The following is a 16,747-nucleotide window of genomic DNA, read 5'->3' on the forward strand; positions in this document are numbered from 1 at the left end:
AATTATGGCAGCTGTTTCCTTTTTGTTTCCCTATGTTAAGATAATGATTACAGGAATTTAACACATCATGCAAATTACCGGTGAACAGATTGACATGTATCTTCATAGAAGTTTATAAAAATGCATATTATACAAAATTTGCAATTGGTCAATACAACTCTTTTGTAAGCATGGAGCTGTAGTGATATGTAAAATACATTTGTTACCCACTGATAATATAAGAAATCTTACCATTTTTTTTAATGAAAAAACTTTAATTTCTAGAAACTTTTTTTTCTCACTAGTAAAACTGGTTTGGAATTCTTCAGAGAAAAGGAATTAAAATTATCTGTGCTTCAGGAGTTAGAATTATATTATATAGGATGAAACTTCATTACTTTGCTCCTAGGGAAAAATGAAGCATCTACTAGTGTTAAAATGTTAAAAGGAAGGGGGAGAGAGAGAGAAATTACGTGCATTTTTTTTAAAAAAATCAAATTTTTAACATCATATATATATTCTTTTTTACTGAAGAATATACTTAATGATTAAAGTGTAACTCAGAAACAGAAATAAAGTTGTTCTCAGCAGCATTTTCAGCAGTGTGCTATTTGTCTTTCGGAGCTTGACTTATTTTTATTTCATCTAACAAAAATAAGCTACAGTTCCATTTATGTTTCTGCAAATGACATTTCATCCTTTTTATGGAGGAGTAGCACTGTATATATGCCCCCCATTTTCTTCATTCATCTGTGCATAGGCACTTAGGTTGTTTCCACTTAGGGCTATTGTGGAGAGTGCTGCAACAAACACATGAGTGAAGATGAGTCTTCATTTTACTGACTTGATCGCCCTTGGATAGAAGGGGATATACAGTAGTGGAATTACTGGATCACATGGTAATTCTAATTTTAATATTTTGATTAATTTTCATACAATTTTCTTTTTGAAAAAGATTTAGTTATTTATTTGATAGGGAGATGGGGAAGAGGGATAGAGGGAAAGAGAGAGAGATTTTTTCCATCCTCGGGTTTATTCCCCAAATGGCCACAGCAGCTAGGGCTGGGCCAGACTGAAGCTAGGAGCCCGGAACTCCATCCTATTATCTCTTGTTGATGTAGGGGCCCAAGCACTTGGGCCATCTTTTACTGCTTTCCCAGGCACATTAGCAGGGAGCTGGATTGGAAGTACTTGAACCAGTACCTATATAGGATAGAAAACATGGAGATGACAGCTTAACACATTGCACAACAATACCAGTATCAATTTTTTTAAAAAGATTTATTTATTTAATTGAAAGGCAGAGTTACAGAGAGGCAGAGGCAGAGGAGAGAGATGTCTTGCATCCGCTGGTTCACTCCCCAAAGGCTGGATGGACAGAGCTGGACTGATCTAAAGCCAGGAGCCAGGAGCTTCTGCCAGGTCCCTCACACAGATGCAGGGGCTCAAGGATTTGGGTCATCTTCTACTGCTTTCCCATGTCATAGAAGAGAGTTGCATTGGAAGTGGAGTACCCAGGTCTTGAACACCTGACCAGGTGCCCATATGGGTTGTGGTGACTTAACCTGCTATGTCAAAATGCTCAGCCCCATTGTTTTGTTTGTTTGTTTGTTTGTTTTGAAGATTTATTTATTTATGAAGTAGAGTTACAGAGAGAGTGAGACGAAGAGAAAGGTCTTCCATCTGCTGGTTCACTACCCAAATGGCCACAACAGCCAGGAGCCAGGAGTTTTTTCTGGGTCTCCCACGTGGATGCGGAGGCCCAAAGACTTGGGCCATCTTCCACTGCTTTCCCAGTCCATAGTAGAGAGCTGCATTGGAAGAGGAGCAATGGGGTCTCGAATTATCACCCATATGGGATGTCACTGCACAGGCAGGGGCTTAGCACACTATGCCACAGCATCAGTCCCCCAATTTTCATACTATTTTCAGCAATATCTCTATTAATATATAAAGAAATAGATATGTTTACCCTGATTTGAACGGTGCACTATATATACCTGTATTGAAGCATTACAGTGTACTCCATGTATACATGTTTTATGTATTAATTATAAATATGAATGAAATAATGTTTGAAATTCAAAATTCAAGTTCTAAATGACCAAAATAAAACTATGGATTTTTGTGAATGGCCATAATAAAGTAACAAACTCTCATTTTAAATGAAGAAATTGAAAAATATGTGAAACAAGTATTTCAGACATTTTATTCTAGCATCATAGCATTGGGACTCCTGGTAGAAGAAAAACAATGAGAAGATCTTAGTATTATTCCAGCATTCTGATGCTAGGCAATTATTGGTTTCTAGATGCACAGAAATACCCAAATTTGTAGAACTAGATTTATAGATAAATGATTTCCAGAGCTTGTACAGGCTGGGGAGACATTTGAGCACATAATAAAATGAAAAGTGATAATATAGTAATGCTTTTTCTCAAGAATTCTGTACATTCATGTTTTATCTTTATATATACACAATAATTAAATTATAATTAGAATTTTAGAAATTTATACTTTTTAACATTTTATTTCAGAATAGTTTACATTTACAGAATAAAACAATGTGAGTTAGTAATACAAACAGCTCCCATATTCCACTCCCCTCATTTCCCCAATTAACATCTCATATTATTATTTTGTCCTAATCAACCACACCCAGATTCCCCCATCTTTTAGTTAAAAACCTTTTATCCCTTCCACCCCTCAAATATTCTTACAATAAACATTATGCATTTAGAATGAGAATTTTGTTGTTGCTGTTGCTTTTTTATAGCTATTAATTATGAAGGAGAACAAGTGGTATTTTATTGTGGAATGAGAAGGCCATGCCAAGATGGCGCTGGCAAATGAGTATGAGTTACTCAGGAAATGGCTTCAGAACCCACCTGGCAAAGGAGCCTGCCTGGCAACAGACAGTGATTAGTTATGGCATAAACTGTTCCTTGACCAGATTGGCTGCCTTGGCTACATAAGCTGCTGCACCAACTGAAATAAATGAGTCTGTGAGTTGCTCGTTAGGCCCACTGCAACAAGTGGGAGTGAACCTGCGAGGCTTTGCTCCCAATAAGCTCTGGCAAGTGGACATCACCCACATGAACTCTTCTGGTAAACTTAATTTTGTACATATGGTGTTAAATACTTATTCAAAGGCTGTATTTGCAACAACCCCTTCCGGAGAAAAAGCTAGAAATGTGATAAAGGCAGGTTAGCCCGCCATTCTGGTTCTCGATGACCCCTGGACCATAAAGACAGATAATGGGCCAGCATATATATCACAGGACTTTAATTCCTTCCTGAGATCCTGGAACATACAGTCTGCAACAGGTATCTCATACAATCCACAGGGACAGGCAATCATTGAAAGAACTCATGGGATAATTAAATATCTCTTACAAAGATAGACGAACAATCATATGCCCCCAGACCCACAGCTTGCTTTGACTGAGGTCCTTTTCACTATCAATTTTCTTACATATTTCTTTGTCTCTTTTCACATTTCTTGATTTATAATGTGTTCTATACAATGTGAGTATAGCTACTCTAGCACATTTCTGGATTACATTTGCTTAGTGTGTCTTTTTTCTTTTGATCTATGTGTAACTTTACCTGTGATGTGCTTTTCTTGTAGGACATATAGAGCTGGGCCTTTCTCTTTAATCATTCAACCAACATGTATATTTTGATGGAGAATATGATCCATTTACACCTTACACTAATATTGTTAGATAAGAAATAGTTTCTGACATTTTGTTTATTGGTTGCTGGTTGTATCTGCTCTGTTAGAGAATCTGGTTCTTCATGTGTTTTCATGATGCTTTCTTCTAATTAGGAATCTCTTTAGGATTTCTTGCAAAGTTGGTTTGTGGTGATGAATTCTCTCTTTTTTGTTTATCTAGAAATTAATTTATTTTTTTCATTTCTAAAGGATGCACTTGCTGAATATAATATTTTGGTTGGAATTTTTTTGTTTCTTTTTTTTTTTGAAGACTGAATATATCATTCAATTATCCGCTAAGAAGTCTTATGATAGTTACTTGGTTTTTGTTTATTTGTAATTTAATGATTCTTATCTCAGTATCTTTAGGATTCTCTCCTTTTCCTTAACTTGTTACAATTTGACTATAATATGGAAATATATGGTGTTACTGGTAAATTTTTTTTTGGAGAGGAACTCAGGATATGTATAAAAGACTTACAATATATCTGCACAATTCCATGTGGTTACTTATTTATTACCTTTATTCTCAGAAAATAGATACTTTCTAAGAGTTTTTATTTAGAATGCATATTTTTTTCTTTTGTCCTTTTCCTTTTAAATGGTCTTTCATGATTGGAAAAACTTCTAATTGTCTGGAGGATAAGAATCATGTTTTATTCTGTTTTCTTTGCTCAGGTTTTATTACGTCTTGTCCAAATTAATTGGAATTTACTAAAGTCCTAAGCCTTTAATATACTGGGTAAAATAAGTGCTTCTAAACTCTTAAGGAACACTATCTAAATCTCGTAAGGTGTTGATAGCAAATTATCAACACCAAGGTATCTTAAAATGACAGAAATTTATTTTTCTCATAGTTTAGAAAATCAGGAGTCTAAAATCATAGCATTGGTGTGGTTGGTTCTCTCTCCTACTGTTTGTTGGTTGAAGGGAAGCCTTGGCTTTTGAATGAATCACTCAAATCTCATCTGTCTCCTCAAGACACTGTTCTTAGTGTGCCTTTACATGGCCATCCTAGAAAGACAGCAGTCATTGAATTCAGTGCCTACCCAAATGAAATATGAGCTCATCTTACATATGAAAAGACATAATTTCCATAGAAGGTCATAATCTTAGTTTGCCAGTGGACATGGATTTGGTTAACACACTATTAAACCCAGAACACAAACTAAGAATTTCTTTATATTTGAAAAATATTCTATCATTTATTTTACTTCTAAATTAAGATAATAATGAAGTAATATTGTTGTTCACTTTTTTTTCTTCTTTTTGACAGGAAGAGTGGACAGTGAGAGAGAGAGAGACAGAGAGAAAGGTATTCCTTTGCCGTTGGTTCACCCTCCAATGGCTGCCACCAAAACCAGGAGCCAGGTGCTTCTCCTGGTCTCCCATGCGGGTGCAGGGCCTAAGGACTTGGGCCATCCTCTACTGCACTCCCGGGCCACAGCAGAGAGCTGGCCTGGAAGAGGAGCAACTGGGACAGAATCCAGCGCCCTGGGACTAGAACTCGGTGTGCCGGTGCCGCTAGGTGGAGGATTAGCCTAGTGAGCCACAGTGCCGGCCATCACTGTTCTTTTTTTAGACTGAAAATTGATATTCTATAAGATCTACAAAAATTTTAATTTTATATCTTGCTTAAAAATGTCTCAGTGGGCCTAATCATATGCAGCTTATACTTGGGAATTTTTAATTATTCAAAATCCAGTATGTCTGTCAGCCAATTTGGAATACTCCTCTTGCCACAAGTTATTACATGATCAATATGTTGAATGTTGACTTTTTCAATTTGTCATATAAATTTGAAGCTGAGAATTTACATATGGGCAAAAATCATAGGGGCAAAAATTATGACTTTTTCATTTTTAAAAATATACTTTGAATGAAGTCTCAAGTTTAAGAAGTGTTTTAATGTTTGGATCTTTTTGTCATCTAATTTTATAACCTATATTTTCTTTCACAGTTCTTTTCATATGGAAAGATTATGCCATTACTTAAAACACTAATTTAGACAGCATAGGTTTAAAATTACTGGTAAGAAATTATCTTTGTTTAAACTGATCTTAATTTGATTTCTGGACACTAGCAAATTAATGAAGCATCAAAGTAAATTAACCCTTATACAGTTTTTTTCTAACTTCTTTAGTATTGAAATTGATTATTTTATCACCTTTTCATCATTTATATATAAAATTTCATTTTTCAGAGCTCTAACCACAAAACTGTAATTCCATGAGATTTAATCATTTAAGTAATTTCTGTTTTCAAAGTGCTATTTATACAATAAAACTGAAAAGACTTTTATTAAGTCATCTTAAAGTGCTCTAATTAAGTATTTCCACAGAGCTGATTACCACTTAAATTCTAGACCAATGTGGGTAGAAAATTAGCCAATTCATTCACCACAATGACTGAACAGAAAATTATTTTAATAATATTCCTAGTGTATTTGTGATAGAGGAACATTGATTAGCTAGGAAAAAGCCCTTTTATTTTCAAATATATTATTTTGTAATTATCATGCACAATTATTTAGCCACTGAGAATTACAGCAACACTTGCTACTTGAGCTGATCCCTATTTATTTGAATCAGTATTGATGTACACCCAGTATTCTTACATAGTCATTGATTGTCTTTTTGCATTTACTCTATAAATCATCTTGCTGTGGGCAAAAATTATATATTTATCTACTGATGCTTTAGTTTATACTTTCCCTTACCTATATAAAGATTTGATGTTGTGCCAAGGATGTTTCCCTTAAAAACTGAAGACACTAACTAGCTTATAATGACAAATCATATTTTCAAGCAAGAATTCTCCAGTATTTGTTTAATATCAGCTAGACATTCATCTCTGTCTATTCAGTAGCACATGCACATATTCCAAACTAGTAACAAAAGAAAAACAGAAGAGCAATATATTGTCTCCAACTAAGATTTCAGTCTAATTCAATAACCATGTTTACCCCCTTTCTATCTTATTATTTTTTGCACGAACAACTATGGCCCATTGAAAATTTGAACCAGAATTGCATATTATAAATACCTTTCATTTTAATGTATTCCCTTTAAATATCTTTGAAATCCATGGCTGGCCACCATTATTTTAGATGGACTATAGAATATTCTGAAAGTCACTGGATGTTCACTGTAGACCTCCTCAAGTTTATCCTCTCTTCTGCACTCAGCGTGAAGATTTCCAGGTATAATGTGAGAATTTTGCACCCCTCTTACCCTGCATCCATCTCACATGACATACTATCCCACTGTTCCACATATTTAACAATCAGCTTTTACAATGGTTTAAAAGCCCTGCATGACTTATGAATTTCCCATTTTTGTCTACCATACCATTCCTGGAGTCTAAGTTCCCACCTTCAAGACTTCTTGCCAATGCGTCAGAAGTCATTCTGCCTTCTTTCTTTGCACTTGAATTTCTACAATTTCTTTTTGTCTAAATCCACTTCCTTTCATTACCCATTTCATTACCTTCAACCTACTTTTATACAATTCCTTTTATCCAGATTCAACTAAGTTCCTTAAATGAAAAATTTCCTAACTAGGTCAGTGGAGACATGATTTTGTATGGTGCAAGAGACTCTTCTACCTCCCTCTTTTTATTAGTTTTCCAATAACTAGCTAAATTGACTGGAATAGTCTATAGGAATACACTAAGTCCTTTGGGAGATATCAATGTATCTTCTATCAAAGGTATGCCCTAGAATGAAGAAATTAGTACTGTGGTGCAGATACTGGAGTTTGATTTGCTTTTGCTTGTTTTGGGGATCCTTTGACTTAGATCTTCTACGTAGGTGTTCTAAATACTCTTGGGTCACCCTATAAATATGTAACATGGTTGGAGTGATGAGGTTAGTTCTCAGACTTAAAGTGATCTGAGCTGTGCATTCAGGCTTGATTTTCTCCATGAAATCTTGGCCTGAAAACATACAAAACATCTGTGTTTGCCTGGAACTATAGAATAATGAACGCAATTTGTGCACATTACCACTCACCTACTTAAAAGTACTCCCTAATATATCCTGTTACTTGTCAGGCCATGGTAGTGTATCTGTGGCCCTGTGTAAAACAGTCAGCTCCATTTTATGTGTTCACAACACACTACTTTATATTATTTACTAGAATCACAATTGTTATATTTGGGCAATTATTGGCTGTCATCTCATTTGATGCCATATGAAGGCATTAGACAAAGATTATTTTCTTTCATCTCAGCGCTATACATTGTATCTTCCATTGCTGGCACAGTGCCTAGTACACAGTGAACATAAGTACACATTCTTGAATGAACAAATAGTTTGATAAATATATTAACCCAAAGAAGTAGGTTATACCATAGATATTAGGAGATGAGATGGTGTTTCATTATCTCTCAAGGTTTCCTGCAATGACAATAAAAAATGATGTACTTCTGGCAGGATAAAGGACAGATTTAAACATTTGGCATTATGAATCCTTTCTAATATCCTGATGTTATATAGATCACTTAAATTATGTAATTTATCAATTATCACTATAAAGGAGGAGAGATGGTGTAATATTTGTCTTCATTTCAGATTATTAATGACATGAATAAGAATATTGATGAAGTTTTTGATATATCAAGATGGAGTTTGAAGACAGCTTATATGTAAATAGCTCAAAATTACAGGCTTTGTAAGGCACACAATGAGTGGATTTATTGATGAATAATAAATCTCTCAGCAGTGCAGGGATAAAAGTTTGCTTCCAAGCCTAAAAATTTTCATTCCTTAATTTGCTGTTAAAATGATGAATCATGGAAGTTAAACCATAGAGAACTTATTGTGGAAGACTGGCTGTATGTTAGCAATATATTGACTGTATATTGGTCAAAATACTAGGTATGAATGTCTACACATTTCTCAGATAGTGGCTAATGCTATTAAAATGTTTTTATATTCCTCTTAATTACTTAAGTAATTTTTTAAAGATTTATTTATTTATTTGTTTATTTATTTATGTGAGAAGCAGAGTTACAGAGAGAGGGACTGACAGAGAGAGAGTCCTTCCAACAGCTGTTACTCCCCAAATGGCAGCAACCACCAGAGCTGGGCCAGTCCGAAGCCAGGAACCAAGAGCTTCCTTCAGGTCTCTCACATGGGAGCAGGGGCCCAAGAACTTGGGCCATCCTCCAGTGCTTTCTGAGGCCACCAGCAGGAAGCTGGATCAGAAGTGGAGTAGCCCGGACTAGAATCAGTGCCCATATTGTATGCCAGTGCTGTAGGTGGAGGCTCAACCTACTAAACCACATCACCAACCCATCAAATAAGTTTGAATACTCTTGTTAGGTGATAATCTACATTTTTATTAAAGTGATTACATATGAAAACATCTAAATCACATCATATTTTATCATTTTGATAATAGATATATAAAAAATTTTTAGAAACCTGAAAAGTTGAAGAATAATAAGAATGAATGTTAATTTTTTCCTTTTCCTTATGCTGTAAGTTCTACCTGAAATATTATTTTATTATCTAAATTTTGCAACAATAATTTAAGATCTCTCCCCTTTTTCAGAAAAAACTTCAAATTCTTCATTGCTAGAAATCAAAAGCAATTAAAATCTCTGGTATTGTATTTTTCAATTAGAAAATACTAACAGAAAATATAGAAAATAAGAATTAAAAAAAAATAAACAAGACAAATTTGGGGCCTAAAAGGCAAAGATTTTAGTCATTCCAAGCTTCCCAGAATTTTTTTTTCTCAAAACAAAATATAAAGTTCATAATAGGGCCGGCACTGTGGTTCACTAGGCTAATCCTCCGCCTGCAACGCTAGCACCCTGGGTTCTAGTCCCGGGCGGGGTGCCAGATTCTGTCCCGGTTGCTCCTCTTCCAGTCCAGCTCTCTGCTGTGGCCAGGGAAGGCAGTGGAGGATGGCCCAGGTCCTTGGGCCATGCACCCGCATGGGAGACAAGGAGGAAGCACCTGGGTGCTGGCTTTGGATTGGTGCAGCGCGCCTGCCGTAGCGGCCATTTGTGGGGTGAACCAATGGAAAAGGAAGACCTTTCTCTCTCTCTCTCTCTCTCTCACTGTCTAACTCTGCCTGTCAAAAATAATAATAATAAAAAAAGTTCATAATAGTAAACTTTCAAAATGTATTAAAAAACTTGTATATTTCCAGAAAGGGAAGATGAATGTGTTAATCAAACTGGAACAAAATTCAAAATAGAATATACTTTCTAATATCTCAGTTTCTAAAAGGCATAGAAAAATACTTCTAATATTTTAAAGGAAAGGGTTTTTTATCTTGAATAACAAAGGTAGCTATTTTATACATCCAGATATATAACCCAGGCAATGCTTCAATAAATTTAACCTGAATTGTTTCTTCAGAGAATGCATAAGACTATATACCAGGGTTTAAACCAATAAAGAAAAAAAAAACAGTATTAAAGAAAAATTGAATGCCAGCCATTAAGGAAACTGGAAGAAGGTCAGTGTTGAAGCAGATTTGGGTTGCAATGAGTTCTGGGGATTCCACCCAATCTTACTCTACACATATCAGTTCCAGACAACTAACTGGTCTAAGGTGAAGATAAAACATTAAGGTTTCCAAGCAGTCTTGTAAAAGAATATCTTAATTTATTTTTAAAAGGTTTAAGATATATTCCTTCTGTTGGTTCACTCCCCAAATGGCCTCAATGGCTGGAGCTGTGTCAATCCCAATCCAGGAGCCAGGAGCTTCTTCCTGGTCCCTTAAACTTGTGCAGAAGCCCAAGGGCTTGAGCCATCATCCATTGCTTTCCCAGACCATAGCAGAGAGCTGGATCAGAAAAAGAGCAGCTGGGTTTCCAACAGGCACTCATATGGCTTGCTGGCACTGCAGGCACCAGTTTTCCTTACTACATCGCAGTGCTGGCTTCCAAATTAACAAATCTTAACACAGAGAAACTTCAGTTCAAAAGCTGTGTCTCGCACTGCCCTCACCCTAAACCTGACCTGACTTCCTGGCTTTTCTCTGAGCAGAACAAATGCAATCTTATTCTTACCAAAGATTGAGAGATGGTACTGAGCACCCTCTTGGCTGACATTAAAGGCTGCCTCCATAGGATAAACCCTAATAAAACTTGTTGAGGAACTATTTTTAAATGGGACACAAATATATAGACCATAAAGTAAATGATAAAATTTACTGAACTGTATTAAAATAAAAAGTTCTAATCATTAAATGTCATGTTAAAGAGGTGAAAATATAATCTTGTGAATATAAGTGGTTATTTTCAATAAATATAGGTAAATTTAAATGGTTCATCAATAAAACATGATTTAAACAACCAAATTAAAAATATGAACAATAAACTTAGATAAGCACTTTATAAGAAGGTAAATACAAACACTCAGATGTATAAAAGCACATTAAATGCTTTAATAACCAGGCAAACATAAATTGATACCAAAGATGCCACAACTTATATATGCAATATCTTAAACCTGACCTAAAATGTTGTATGTTGATGATTAAATGGAGCCCAAGAGATTCGTCTTTGATGTTGGGAGTGTGAATACTGTGATTTCCACAGTGGTAAGCTTTACAGGACTAGGAAATATGGACACATGATGTCTACAGTAATGTTTGTGTTGGACAAATTCATTATTGGTCAACATCTGTCCTAGTATTATATTTGGAAACTAGAATCAGTTTACTGTTCCTGCAATTCTTCTTCGTTAAGGCACCTGCAGGAGTTTTTCTAGTACAAGAAACAGATTAAAGCAAGTACAATATGGTCAAATGAGCTACTGCAATTCATAGTATAATGCAGTTAAATGCATCAAGGGTACTAAAATTCTATCAACAAATCAGCTTGCTTACCTCCCTGTCTCATGCACACAATACTTTTGATCTGCAATATCCTTTTCAAACTGTTTTTCTTTTTAATATGGAGGAAGGTTTGTCCATTTTCTTATTCATTTGTAAATGCATTATCTGTTTTTATGTACTAATTTGACATAAAGAAAACACATACTAACAGCATCATAACATAGCTACAGCATCATAAATTCTGCACTAAACCATTTGCATGCACGACATGCTAGAGTCCTCAGAACAGGTGGTTTAGAAAATGCTGTGGAGCCATAGTGGCACCAGTTGACACTTCACCATTTCAGAACATCTCATTCTTACTTTAAACAATTTCTGAAAAATTCCTGTAATCACCAGAGCCTGCTATGTCTAGCTTTAGAACAAGCTATTTGAACCACTAGCACTACCCAGGGGGTAACCCAGAAGTAAGGCCAATGGGAGCTTGTGAATAAACAGCAAGCTGATGTTTGCCCTTGGGTTCTGAAAACCCAGACTCCTGTGTTCTTGCCTGTTTCCCAGATTTTCTCAGTGAGGACTGACACTGGTTCCCACAGTGGTAACTTGCTTAATAACAAACCATTTACTGCCAACCTTTCCATCCATTTCTCAATTATTTCTACTCTAACAATTTATGTTTCCTGAATTCAGTATCTAAATGAATTATATGCTCTTGAATTCCATTTGAGGGGCATGATTGTGTGGGATGTAAACTGATCAAGATAGCGGAGGTCTTTAATTAAACAAGCTAATATTCTTGGTGGACTGTCACCTTGTGATGTTATATAAAGGTACTATGTGCACTCCATTTTGTTATTAGGATATATGTCCTTTGATGGCCAGAATAATGTGTTCTATCTTTTTGATTGCTGCTAGTAAAAGAATTTACAACACCATAGTTTATCTTTTTTATTTAGGAGTTTATTGCATGAGGGATCTTCAAATAGTTCACGGAAAACATGTATTATGAAAAAAAACTGCATGATTTCAAAATTGCTTTGCACTCAAATAAACTTTCTTTTTAAAACAATGTTTTAAAATTGCAACTTTTAAAATTTTTGTTAATATAAAGAACATATTTCCTGTATTTCATATGTAGAGTTCTAAGAAGATAACCATATTTCCCTCCCTTTTCTCTCTCTCCAATTCCCCTTCTTCCTTCCTTTGTTTTTTTCTTTTTTTGCAAAGACATAGCTTCAATCCACTCAATAATCACAGATTTAATTCACCACTAACTAATATTCAACAAGTGAAAAATAAAAGGGCCACATTTCCACAGGAGTATAAACAATGACTAAAAACGAAAATCACATCATTAGATGTCTATTTCATTTCTATACATTTTTTGTGTTCTATATTAACTGTCAAATACCAGAGAAAATATATGATTTTTGTCTTTTGGAGACTGGCTTACTTCACTAAGTAGAATGGTTTCATGTGGCATACTTTTTGTTGCAGAAGACATGGGGTTTCATTCTTTTCTAAGACACACACACACACACATATATATAGAAACACACAAATATATATAATCATATATATATATATGTATATATACCAAATTTTCCTTAGCCAGTCATCAGTTAATGGAAATCTGGATTGATTCTTAGCTAATGTGAATTGAGTTGCAATAAAAATGGGGATCCAGATAGCTCTTTGATATGCTGATATCATTTCTTTTCAATAAATTACCAGGAGTAGGATGGCTGGATCTTATTGTAAATTTGTTTTCAGATTTCCGAGGAATCTCTATAGAGTATTCCATAATGGTTGTACTCATTTACATTCCCATCAACAGCATATTAGGGTACCCTTTCCCCTATACCCTCACCAGCATTTATTATTTTTTTGATTTTTATGTGTATCCATTTTAACTGGATGATCTGAAACTTCATGTGGTTTTCTTTTTTTAAAATTAATTTATTCGGCCGGCGCCGAATAAACTAGGCTAATCCTCCTCCTTGCGGCGCCAGCACACCGGGTTCTAGTCCCGGTCGGGGTGCCGGATTCTGTCCCGGTTGCCCCTCTTCCAGGCCAGCTCACTGCTGTGGCCAGGGAGTGCAGTGGAGGATGGCCCAAGTGCTTGGGCCCTGCACCCCATTGGAGACCAGGATAAGTACCTGGCTCTTGCCATTGGATCAGTGCGGTGCGCCGGCCGCAGCAGCCTTTGGAGGGGGAACCAACGGCAAAAGGAAGACCTTTTTCTCTGTCTCTCACTGTCCACTCTTCCTGTAAAAAATAAATAAATAAATAAATAAAAAGTAAAATTGAAAATTACATAAAAAATTAATTTATTCATTTGAAGGCAGAGTTACAGAGAGGCAGAGAGAGAGAGAGAGAGAGAGAGAGAGAGAGAGGTCTTCCATCCACTGGTTCCCTCCCCAGATGGCTGCAATGGCCAGAGCTGCACTGATCAGAAGCCAGAAGCCAGGAGCTTCTTCCAGGTCTCCCATGCAAGTGGCATCTTCCACTGCTTTCCCAGGCCATAGCAGAGAGCTGGATCAGCAGTGGAGCAACCGGTACCATAGGGGATGCCTGCATTGCAGGCAGAGGATTAGCCCCTCATGTGGTTTTCAATTGCATTTCCCTGATGGCTAGCTATCTTGAGCATCTTTTCAGGTGTCTATTAGCAAATGTACATTCATGTATTTGTTCATTTCTTAACTGGATTATTTACTTTGTTGTCATCGAGTTTTGTGAGCTCTCTATAGGTCCTAGATATCAATCCTTTAGCAATTGCGAAGTCTGCAAATATTTTCTCCAATTTTGTTTGTTGATTCTTCACTTTGTTGAGTATTTTCTTTGCAGTAAACAAGGTTGTTAGGTTGATGTAATCCCATTTGTGTATTTTTGTATAGCCTGTGCTTCTGGGGTCTTTTCCAAGAATCCTTTGCCTATACCAACGTTGTGTAGAGTATCCCTGATGTTTTCCTCTAGTATTTTGAAGGTATCAGGTCATAGATTTAGATCCTTGATGCATTTAGAGTTGATTTTTGTATAAAGTGTAAGGTAGGGGTCTTGTTTCATACTTCTGCATAGGTGGATCCAGTATTCCCAGTACCACTTTTTGAGGAGACTGTACTTTCTGTAGAGATTTATTTTTAGCTTGTTTGTCAAAGATTCATTGATTGTAGATGTGTGGATTAACTTCTAGGGTTTCAATTTTGCTACATTGGTCTACTTAACTATTTTTGTGCCAGTATCAGCCTATTTTGATTATAACTGCCCTGTAATATGTTTTGAAATCTGGTATTGTGATACCTTTTTTCTTTTTGATGTTTTAGACTGATTTAGCTACCCAGTGTCACTTGTGTTTCTGTATGAATTTTAGCATCATTGTTTCTAGAACTGAGAATGTCTTTGGTATTGGGATCACATTGAATATGTAAATTGCTTTGGTTTGTGTGGACATATTGATGATATTAATTCTTCCAACTTGTGAACATGAAAGATTTTTCAATTTTTTTGTATCTTTTTTTATTTCTCTCTTTAATGTTTTATAATTTTCATTGTAGAGACCTTTCATATTCTTGGTTAATTTTACTTCAAGGTATTTAAATTTATCTGTAGTCATTGTTGTGAATGGTTCTGATCTTACAAGTTCATTCTCAGCCATGGCATTATTTATGTATACAAAGCCTATTAATGTTTGTGTGCTGATATTATATCCTGAAACTTTGCCAAACTCTATTATGAGTTGTAATAATCTCTTAGTGGAGTATTTTGGTTCCATATATACAGGATCATGTCACCTGTAAACAGGGGTAATTTGATTTCCTCATTCTCAATTTGTATTTCTTTGATTTATTTTTTTTGCCTAATGGCTCTCACTAAAGTTTCCTGAATTATATTTATTAGCAATGATGGAAGTGTGCATCCTTTTCTGGTTCCAAATCTTGGTGGAAATGCTTCCAACTTTTCTTCATTCAGTATGATGCTGGCTATGGGTTTGTCTTATATTACCTTGATTGTGTTGAGGAATGTTCCTCTACACCCAATTTGCTTAAGCTTTTATCATGAAATGATATTTTTTATCAAATGCTTTGTCTCATCTATAGAGATAATAATACGATTTTGTTCTTCAGTTTGTTAACGTGATGCATCACATTTATTGATTTGTAAATGTTGAGCCATCATCATATATCAGGGAATAATACCACCAAGTCCAGTTGAACAGTCTTTCAGATGTTGTTGGATTTAATCTAAATTTTTACATAAACTTTTTGAAATATCCTCATAGATACAAATTCCTGAGTCTTTGTATAGTAAAATAGTGTGAAAGTTAAAAATGCCTTTGAAATAATACACCAGTGTAAATATTAGGATCTTTTTGTTAGGTGTTCCTCACTAGAATTTAGACACAATGATAGAATTGAAGATTTGTTTTACTGTCTGAGAACAGAAAACTTCCTAAAAAAATTAAGTGATTTGTGAAACTCCTAAGTATCTGTAAAAAAACTACATCCAGTAGGTAACCATAGGAGAGGAATTACCATATAAGCATGGCAATATCAATTTGTTTAGGCAGATGGCATGAATTTCATTAAACAAGGCCAAAGATTGTTCTCATTGACATGAACATGCAATATGAAATAAACTGAAATTAGGTCATTGTGAAAATTTAAACAGAGAATAAGAAAAGAAAGAGGAGGGAGGATGACAACATGGTTGGGAGAGTAGGTAGGTTAGGAAACACCACTATGTTCCTAAATCTGAATATATAAAATACTTGAAATTTTTTCACCTTATATAAATAAAAAATTTGAAAAAGGCATCCATTAAGAAGTTGACAGAGCATATGAAACCAAATTTCAAAGAGTTCTTTTAAAAACTGGGGAAAGGGCCAACAGTGTGGCATAGCTGGTAAAACTGCCACCTGCAGTGTTAATATCCCATATAGGTGCTGGTTCAAGTCCCAGCTGCTCCACTTCCAATCCTACTCTCTGCAATGGCCTGGGAAATCAGTAGAAGATGGCCCAAGTCCTTGGGCCCCTGCACCTGCTTGGGAGACCCAGAAGAAGCTCCTGGCTCCTGGCTTCGGATCAGCTCAACTCCGGCAATTGCTGCCAATTGGAGAGTGAACCAGTGGATGGAAGACCTCTCTCTCTCTCTCTCTCTGCCACTCCTCTCTCTGTATAATTCTGACTTTCAAATCAGTAAATAAAAGTGAAATGAACACTATGAGAAATGGTGACTTGATCAGCCCTCG

Source organism: Oryctolagus cuniculus, chromosome 4 (assembly GCF_051225735.1).
Source record: "Oryctolagus cuniculus isolate XC-2025 breed Fujian yellow rabbit chromosome 4, ASM5122573v1, whole genome shotgun sequence".
Lineage (NCBI taxonomy): Eukaryota > Metazoa > Chordata > Mammalia > Lagomorpha > Leporidae > Oryctolagus > Oryctolagus cuniculus.